Source organism: Molothrus aeneus, chromosome Z (assembly GCF_037042795.1).
Source record: "Molothrus aeneus isolate 106 chromosome Z, BPBGC_Maene_1.0, whole genome shotgun sequence".
Taxonomy (NCBI): domain Eukaryota; kingdom Metazoa; phylum Chordata; class Aves; order Passeriformes; family Icteridae; genus Molothrus; species Molothrus aeneus.
The window spans coordinates 57069671-57079479 of record NC_089680.1 but is presented as its reverse complement, the minus strand read 5'-3'; the positions used below and the strand labels follow the sequence as shown (position 1 = coordinate 57079479).

Below are 9809 nucleotides of genomic sequence, written 5' to 3'. Positions count from 1 at the left end.
AACAATAGGACTTAAGCACACATAGGTTAAAATGTAGTCCCACAGCCCTTTCATATAGATTGTAGCTAAAAAGTAGGGAGTACTTGGAAAATCAGCCTAGAATTCCAAATCATTGGAGGTGGTAATGCAATGTTTGGCTCTCACAATTAAGGGATGGGTATTATATATATGTTAAGAGAAGTTTTATTGATGTTATGTTATTGTAATATGCTGTCCCCACAGTCCTCTTTCCCCTCCCTCTTGTATTGTTGCCACAGGATGGCCTTGGTAGTCAGGGCATTTGGGGGGGTGGGCAGGTTTGTTGCTAGGAAGTGTGGTATGGGAACACCTGACCTTCAATCAAATTGCAAGAAAGCAGCCTCCACCAGTGGACAGCAAAGAAGAGTTGACTGATGGATTTTGGGAGAGGTTAGGTTACCTGGTGCAACACCAGAGTATAAAAGGTGGAGCAACCATTTTGTGGTTGAACCCACGGCATTTAATTTTATGCTCCCAGTGCTGTTCTTTCTCTTCATTCAGTCATTTGTTGTATTTTGTTAAAGTTTAATAAACCTTTGAAATTTTGAAAGTCAGAGTAATTTCTCACAAATGGGGGCTCAGTTCGGGATAAATACCTTGTCTCTGTGGCGCTAGGAGATTTTAAAAGGGAGGCAGGTGCCTCACCGAGTTCAGTAGCTGGATCAACTTCTCATTGGGTCACCTGTGATTGTCAGGTTAGCACCCCAGGGACAACTAAAGACTGAACAACAAAAAAGAAGAGGGCGAAGGTGAGTACCATTCTCATAATATTTTGGCCAGATTAATAACCCATAATTCAGGTGCATTAACCCCAGTACCAGGTGGTAGTGCACAGGACCTGTACCTAGACCTTTGGAGCTTAAGGATACTGGACGGTTCAGATGATACAGGGCAGGACATAAAGTAAGAGGAAAGCGGGGAGCTGCAAAAGGCTGGATGTGAGTGAAAGAAGGCAGAGAAGCTGTGGGTGGGATGTGGAGTAAGAGAGAAGTGGCAGAACTGTGGACAGTGGGATGCGAACAAAAGAAGGGTAGAAAAAGCGAAGGCGGTGGTAGAAACCGCCAGGTGGCAGGGACCAGAGGTAGTGAGGGGCCACGGGCGGCAAGAGACTGCCACTAGGTGTTGCAGAGACTGGGAGGCAGCGGGTATGTTAGCACCCAGCAGGGTTGACCCAGTGTTGTGGGGTTGCCAGACCAGGGGCCGCAGGGATTGACATGCGTAGTGGCCAGCAGGAACACCGCACAGTAGCTCCCAGCACTTGCTAACTCAACTGGGGAGGTGGCGGCGCTGAAACGCAGCTCATACTGCGTTTGGTCACCCTCACCAGCTGCTGAGGGTCAGGGGGTAGCTCAGTTGTGTAGGGGGGGTCTTGGAAACCACTGGCAGGAGCCCATGTGGGTAGTGGCCAGCAGGACCCCAGCACAGTAACTCCTGGCGCTCACTAACCCAACTGAGGCATCAGCGGTGCTGAACTCAGTTTGCGTGTGGTGCTGCTGAAGGTTGGGGGCTAGATTGGTTGCGTAGGAGTGTTGCACGTCCTGACTAGATGGTGACAGTGGGGAGGCGACAGTCCCTCTCTTTCAGGTCTCCGCCGAATACCAGCTAACAGTGGAGGAGCCGTGCGGAACAAAAAGGCACAGCATGGCCTGGGTGGCACTAGGTTACTCTATTTGATGGTAAACTCCCCGAGCCCCGCAGTCCCAGGCAAAGGACTGGGGGAGAATAACAACTTATAAAGGGGAGCAGGTCTCAATGGAGGATGCAATATTCAGCTAATCAAGAGAACTGGGGGTGGAACACAAGGCAGGGAATACAAGGGAGAAAACTACTTGGGACAGAAGGAGTTAATAACTGGTTGTAGGAAGAAGGGGTTTGAAATTTGGCAGGAAGGTTGCTAAGTAACAACAGATAAGGCACCTGGCTCAATTGAATAACAAAGGAAGGTCTGTGTCACTCTAACAGCAGGGGGAGAAAAAACTCAAAAGAACTACCAAAGAGCAACTCAAACAAATAATAATAATAAACAATAACCTGCAAAATAAAAACACGCTGCAACATAGGAGGTCTTAGAAACTGCAGCAGTTTCCCTGCAGTATCCATCCGCTGGCATAAAGCCGTGCGAGCATGGGACCACCTCAGTGGCTTTCAGCAGCTGCCCTCCATTGCACCAGAAGAAACCGGGGTCCCAGACCATGCTGGTTTCCCTGTGGAATTCACCGGTATAAAGCCACACATGGGACCACATGGGTGGATTTTGGCAGCTGCCCTGCCTGCATCAAACGCACGAGGGCGTGGAACCACGGCAGCAAGAGGAGTGGTGGAACAGACGTGGTGGTGCAAGGTTCCCCGGATTACAGATAGGTTTATTTTTGTTTTCCGGGAATAAGGTAAGGTGCTTTTTTCCCCTCCTTTCCTTTCTCGTGCTCTTTTTTCTTTTCTTTTTCCTTCTAACTGATTGGGAAGATGGGCCTTGTTGGGAGGGCCTCTTGGGCAGGGGAATCTTGCTGGGAGGACCTATAATTGGCTGCTGAACAATTGGACTAGGAACAAGTAGGGAATCCCCAAGGGGAGAAGTGAAGAGATTTCAGGTATACCCATAAACAGCCCCCCAGGAAGTAAACTAAGCAAGTGGAGATGTGACCTCAACACCAAGAGTGAAGACAAGGTTATGTAGTATTGTGTAATAGACTGGACTGAGAGGGAGATTGATTCCAAGCATGTGTACTGGCTGTGATGTGAGTCGAAGGAAGAGCAGCTGTGTCAAGGTATCCATATAAAAATTAAAGAACAACCCCGGCACAGAACAGGGATAAGGGACTTCTCATTGAACAACATTCTAACCATAGCCTCTCAGTGCTGAAATTCAAAAGAAGGCTACATTACAACCCACTCTGTCCAAACAAAAAAATCCTGGATTTGAGAAAAACACTGTTTTGGGATATGTTTTGCTTTTCTCCTTCCTTATGCCATTTCCTACCTTTTTTTTTCTTTCACTGTGAACACTACTTTTTAATCAAGTGTATAACAGAACAGTAATCCTCCACTAAAATTTAATATTTACATGTGCTACTTCTCTTTCAAGTTAAGAGAAGAGCTTACGTGTCAAAGGCTTAGATATTTTTCCATGCATGTGCAGTGATTTACCTTGCCCTCTTTCAGTCCAAGATAATATCTTGATGGACTGTTTCAAAGTCACTGTCAGCCCTACGGAGTGGCCTTGCGCTTTCCTTACTTTGTCTGCCTCATCTCCAAGTGACTAGGAGCTGCCCTCCACAGAAATAGGGACCACAGGTACCGCCCCCCACCACCCACCTCAGTTCAGGGGTAAGAGGTACCCCTTGAAAAAACACAACAGTTTATCTACTGTCACCTATACTTTCCCCTTCTCTTCCTCTCGTAAACCACTGAACACGCCCACAGGGATGGTGAGAGCTAGGTCTAAGAACTACCTCCTTTAGAGTACATCCCCCCCTCCTATGGCCAGTACTACCTGCATGGGAGGAAGAGAGGTTCACCAGAGACCTTCTGCTGCTGTGCTAACTCCAGGAAACCAACCAAGGCATAAACCCCCATCTACTCTGCTAGTTTCTGTAAAAGTTAGCTGCTGCAAAGAAGCAGATTGGCCTACGAATATAACTCTCTAAAGAGGCCAGAACTAGAGGCTTCCATAGAAATTTTGACTTGTAGAGCAGTAAGGTAGAGCTGGTTTTAGTTCCTACTGCAGCATATCATGATGGACAGAGTAAAGAATGCCATGTGTACTATGCAGTAGCAGTGGTTCTCAATAAATCCCTTTTATCTTCTCCTTCGTGCTCATCAAGCCCTTGGAGAAGACGGGACAGCAAAAAGTGCTCAGTTTTCTGCCCTCCTCCTCTTGTGAGTTAAGAGGCAGGAGGCAAGAATCCAGCATGGTCTCTCTTTGACCTTTTCTTTAGGACAGCACTGTCTGTTTCCCACCCCAAAGGCACAGAGGGTGCCGTTCCAGAACCGCACTGGGAGTGCTGGAACGTAGGTCTATGAGTCTAAACAGTTAAATATTGCCCAGAGGGTAACAGGCAGTAGATGTGATTCATCTTATGTCAAGACTGGCCTAGCCTTTCTTATTTGTTAAGACCATGCCATAATGTCCCACACAATAGCTCCCTTTGCCCCCATCCCCACTGTGTCATAATCCAACAGAGAGAGACTCACGGAGAATTCAGGGCCAGGAGAACTCTGTGGGAGTGCTGTTCATGTGTGTGACAGTGGGCATGGCTCTGTGGGCACACACAGGTGCTGAGGTGCACGTGTGTGTCAGTGTAGGTGCCTATGTGCATGTGTCTTGAATTGCACATTCTCAAGTGTGAGTAGGTTTGTACAAAGCTCTGTGCTTTTGAGCGTGCACAGGCTCTGCAGATGTGAGCATAGCCCTCTGTGAGATATGCATTTTGTTCTGATTTCTGCTGGCTATAGTGGCCCCTAACTTGCTGTGCACACTCTGTTCTCATAGAAAGAAGAATTTGCTTCTGCATTTCCCTTTTATAACTCTTAAAGGCAGGCTGCCTGCCCTAGAAAGAAAGAGAGATATCCTAGGCACAGCCAATCCCTTTGTTCCTTTTCCCTAGGAGAACTGTCTTTTCCATGATCCCAAGGTCTTGACAGCCTATCACAGCTGAGGACCTTGCCGGGTACAAGAAAATCAAGCAGCTATGGCCAAAAATATTTTACTAAACCCAGAAAATTTGAGGGGATGCTGATGGCAAATCCTAATGTGGTGTTGCCTTCCTCTGGTCACTGTCCCTGTGCTGTTGGGTGCATAACTGTTGAGGATGTTCTTCCTTCCTAGACCTGCTCTACCTTGACCGAAAAGGAGACCTCTTTTGCCTTTTTAAGTAGTTGCCTCTTTGTCACCTTTCTCACAAAGTCACCCTCTTCCATCCTGTATGCAGCCCATGGTGTAATTGTATCAGTGCCCCCATTGGTGACAGCAATAACCAGATCAGTGAGAGCTGCTGCTTGTGCCTTTCACCTGCCAGCACAAAACCACAGCATTTTCTCTTGTCCCAGGAGAAGCCCATGTCATTGGCACATATCCACAGCCTAGAGTGGCAGACACCCACGTCTTGCCAGCGCAGACAAGCTTGGACTATCTTAGAGATGAGAACCAAAGACTGGGAGCAGTGGGAAAGGAAGAGAGGGGGTATATGTAAGCTAGGAAGCATAGCTGCTACGAAAAATCAGAGCTTGGATAAACACACTTATTTATTACTTTTCTTTTTTTTTATGCTGATGGATTTATTTTCCCATGTAAGCTCAACTAAGATAACTGCAATGTCTCTGCCAGATGTGAAGGCCAAGAGACATCTGTCTGCAATGGTTCGTAAGTCAGCATTGTAGTTCTGGCCAGACTGCCAGGAAGATTGCCTGACCCCTGCTGCTTCTCCTCTTCAAAATGCTCTCCAAGAGAAAATTAAGAAGCCCGGTGGAAAAAAAACCAAAGAATCCAATGAGACATGCCTGGCTCTTAGGCAGAGACCAAGAGATAATCAGAGAAGCACCAGCATGTCCCAAAAGGAGAGCTTCCACCAGCCAGCTCAAGGACTGTTTTAAGTAACACCTTGGGCGGGGAATTTGAACCATATTGGTTACTGATATAATTGTCCTATTTTAATGCATAAGGATTGCTAGTATCTGTTGAGGAGAAGTACAGGGAGACCAGTGAGAAATGGTGGGGTGGTTTACTTACAAATTGACAAGAGGACAGTCTTGGATTGCCAAGCAAATTTTATTCTATTTGCCATCTGTATGGCAGTTGTCTTCTGTTAAGTGGGCAATTTTCCTTATCTTTTCTATAACCACTCTTCCTTCTGGGGAGAGACATCTGATGATAACAGGCTGTTGAATGTCACTGCATGACTGATAAGAACTATAGCATCCTATTGTGTGATGCTCTGCCCAGAGGGAAGAGCCAAGCATTTCCAAGATATAGCTTGAGATTCTGGAATACCAGCACAGCTTTCTCCACTGAATTTCCTAAAGGAACAGCTGCCTCTTCCACTGAATCTTCAGAGGAAGATTACGCCTTTCTACAGGATCTCTGCTCCAACAGAACCACACCTGACACTACAGAACGACTGCAGACACAATTCCAATTAGTCTCCTACCAACACCCTGACGAACAGCGTGTCATGTTGTGTTCTGACTCTGTCAATGCTCTTTTAGTTTACTGCATTGTGTATTGTATTTTTTTATTTTCTTCTCTACTAAAGAACTGTTATTCCTGCTCATTTTTTTTCTTTAATTTCCCGAGAGCCCCTGATTTAAAATTTATAGCAATTTACATTTTCCATTTCAAGGGAGGCTCTTGCCTTCTCAGAAGACACCTGTATTTCGAAACCAAGACATAGAGTAAGACAGCAGTTAGAGGGCAAGACCAGGCTGTCTCCTGTGCTTGCCACCAAGAATATTATATAGCCCTGCTGCAGGCAGAAACACTGTAGGCATGGTAAGGTGACAGCAGAAGCTATACCGGACTTCTGTCATTCCTCAATAGTCTTTTCCCTCCAGAATCTAATATAGATATAATTGACAAATAGAATATAAAAGACCAAATTGTGCTTTGTACTCACCACCATACCAGACCTCTGTGATTCCCTTTGTCTTCCCCAACCAGGTCATGCCAGAAATTCCACCAGTCATTGGGCTTAAGAAAAACCTGAGGGTTTTTTTTCCTGTTTCCACTGTCCTCACTCACATCCAACAGATGCAATTCTGACTCATTCAAAATTAAATTTTGACTCAAGAGAAGTAGGAGTGGATCACAGAAATTGAAAATGAGAATTAATTTCTCAAGCCAAATGACTTATAGAAAAGGGGGGCTTGTAGGTGGGTAATGTGATGGTTGCTTCTCACTATTAAGGGACAAACCTTATGTGTAAGTTAAGAGAAGTTTTACTGGTGTATAGTTATGTTATTGTGATATGTTCTCCCCATAGTCCTCTTTCCCCTCCCCCTTGTACTGTTGTCACTGGATGGCCTTTGTAGTCGGGGCATTTGGGGGGAGGGCAGGTTTGTTACTAGGAGGCACAGCATGTCAACTCCTGACCTTCAAACAAATTGCAAGAAAGTAGCCACCTTTGGACGACAAAGAAGAGTTGGCTGACAGACTCTGGGAGAGTAAAAGTGGAGCAACCATTTTATGATTGAGCACATGGCGGCTTAGTTCCAGGCTCCCAGTGCTGTTTTTTCTCCTTATTCAGTCATTTGTTGTATTTTGTTAAAGTCTAATAAATCTTTGAAATTGAGAATAGTTTCTCACAGAAGTCTCTTGCTTTTACCAACCCAGTTATTAAGACTTTAGCTCCACAAGAAGGTGGAATTTTAAAACTAGTAATAAATACAACATTATTTTTAGTAATTATCTGGTTTTCTGTTTCCACTAACCAGATATCAAATATCATTCTGATAAAAAAGCTCTTGTTTATCAAATTAGAGAAAAAAAAAAGGTGCATATTTCACATAGTCACAGTTTAAGGAAAAGGAAGTCTTGGTGCAAAGAGAGGACTAGCTAATCTTGAGGATGGTCCTGAGAAGGACCATCAGGTCCTTCAGTGCAGCACAAGTCTTCCTATGAATTATCTCGGCTGCATTTATTTCTCTCACACGAGTTATAGCAGTACATTCTGCAAATACAGCAAAGTCTAGAAAGTATGTTCTTTCAGTGTTCACCCTCTTTCATATGGTTTCATGAGCAATAAAAAAAAAGCTAATGATTTCTTTGCCTCCTCTTATTTTCTTTCTTCTTCTTCACTGGAATAAGAGGAAAGTAAAGAAAAGTTAAAAGGTGACAGTTTTTTTGTGGTTCATCTTAGAAATTAACCAATCCGCCCTAGTCCCCCTCTCATAACTCCAGCTGCCAGGAAAGCCTTCTGCTCAGCTGCTACTTCCAGTAAAGGGCTTTCTGAAGCAGCGTGATGCTCTGTGTATATTCCAGATGCTTATCGTTAAAATTTATAAGGAGAAATAAAATACAATTTTTGATATTCCCTGCTTGCCTTGAGTCCTGCAGTAAAGAATGAAAAAGCTGTAAAATAAAAGAAATCTAAGGCTTCCCACTGCCCCAAACACATTGCCTACTACCTGATTTTTCTCCCCACTCTTTTGTTAGTGACTGAAAATTTTAGCCTGCCAAGCTGAAACATTTTAGATATAGAGTGAAAGAAGCAAACTGTCAAACAAAATTGATACTCTCCTGCTGGATCTGTTGACAAGTCATTTGTTGTTCACAGTTGAAGACTCTCTAGGTTACTTGGGCTCACAAGCGAGTAACACAAAAACATGGCGAATAACAAATCAAAAATATTGACCTGCTATTTACCTGGGTCGTAAAAAGCCATCTTACTCTCCTGTATAGGAGCTGATAAAGTGCTTACAGAATAGCACTAAATAATGGCAAAACTTCACCAAAGTCAAAACTATACTTAATATTACAGATCAATACTTATAAGACACTTTCAATGAGGCCCTTGATAACATTATACACTGCTACCCCTAAGACATGAAGAGAAGGGGACACATTAGTCATTTATGTGGGAATCGTTCAAATCAGAGGGTTTTGGGAAGGCTGCAAAAAGAAGGGGTCAGAAACAGCAGAACTGCGATTAAAGCTAAGTGGTAGCTAGCCCTAAGGACTAATAAGGAAACAGCCTGGGAAACAAGGAAACAAATAAAACAATGGTCTATATGTATTAATGCTTGGCTAGAATAAGTCCCTAAGCTACCAAAAAATATATCTACCAGGATATTAGGAAGTTCTGGGCTTAATGATGGAACCCTGTGCATTGTATTTCAAGACTTACAAGCAGTTATTATATTCAAAATAAGCAAGCATTGCTTTAACAAGAGGTACATGTGCTTATAGTGGCTGGATAAAACTACTGTCAATATGCTTTTGCTTTGTGTGATTGGTCAAAAAATTTTAAAGTGAATTGTAGCATTGAGTTCTTTGTCAGCAGCTTGGGATATGAGCTGCTGGAATCTTCCCATTGTCCTAACAATGTAATGAGACTGATGCTGGAAAATAAACAGCTTGAGATCCGTTCCACAGCAGTCCCATCCCATTTATGATTTTGCATATAAACCTGTGGCTGGCATTAAATGGTGCTCCTCGTGTGTTAGGAATTATAGACTAGAGGAATATAAAAAATCAAAAAGAAGACCATGGACAGTTCCAGTGGCAAAGGCCCAGGCTGTTAAAAGGGGGAATGGACTATCCTCCTCCTCATCTGTAGCTGATATACTTGCAAGTAATAAATAGCAACTTTGGGGGCTCCTGGGTAATGAGATGGGAAACAATTTATCTAAAGTAGAATGGGATGTCTTTTGTTGCTTGAGACAGTTTTACAGGATGAAGGACATTCAGACATCTCAAAATGTGAACTAAAAGAATTATTAATCTTATTAAAAGTGAATTTTTAAATTAAGATTGAAATCTCCTTTTACCTTTAATTTCTGGGACCAGATAAACGGGAAAACTTTACACACACTTAAAAAGGAAGAGACTTTGGTCAAACTAATGCCTGTATCTAGAGTTTTAGTGGATAACTTTAAACAGAATGATTGCAACAGAGACTTTCTAGAACATTGAAACAAAGTACCTGGTTCTGGGACTCTAATTCTGAATGGTACTGAGCCTTCATCCTCCTCTGAGGGGAATTTGAGTTTTGCTCAGGCTTCCTTCCCTTCTCCTGGCACATCTGATGTTTCTCCAGACAGTGGGAATGGCCCAGTTCGCAAAAAGAGGAAATCAAATC

The 9809-nt window shown here is 43.7% G+C and overlaps 1 long non-coding RNA gene across 1 annotated transcript in view; it reads left to right on the top strand.

The window, feature by feature from the left end:
• Positions 1-2336: 2336 nt before the first annotated feature.
• LOC136569234 (uncharacterized) overlaps positions 2337-9809 on the top strand; it is a 30623-nt gene continuing 23150 nt past the window's right edge. Inside the window, exon 1 of the long non-coding RNA XR_010785326.1 lies at positions 2337-2405. This is a non-coding gene — a long non-coding RNA (uncharacterized lncRNA). The remainder of the gene's footprint in view (positions 2406-9809) is intronic.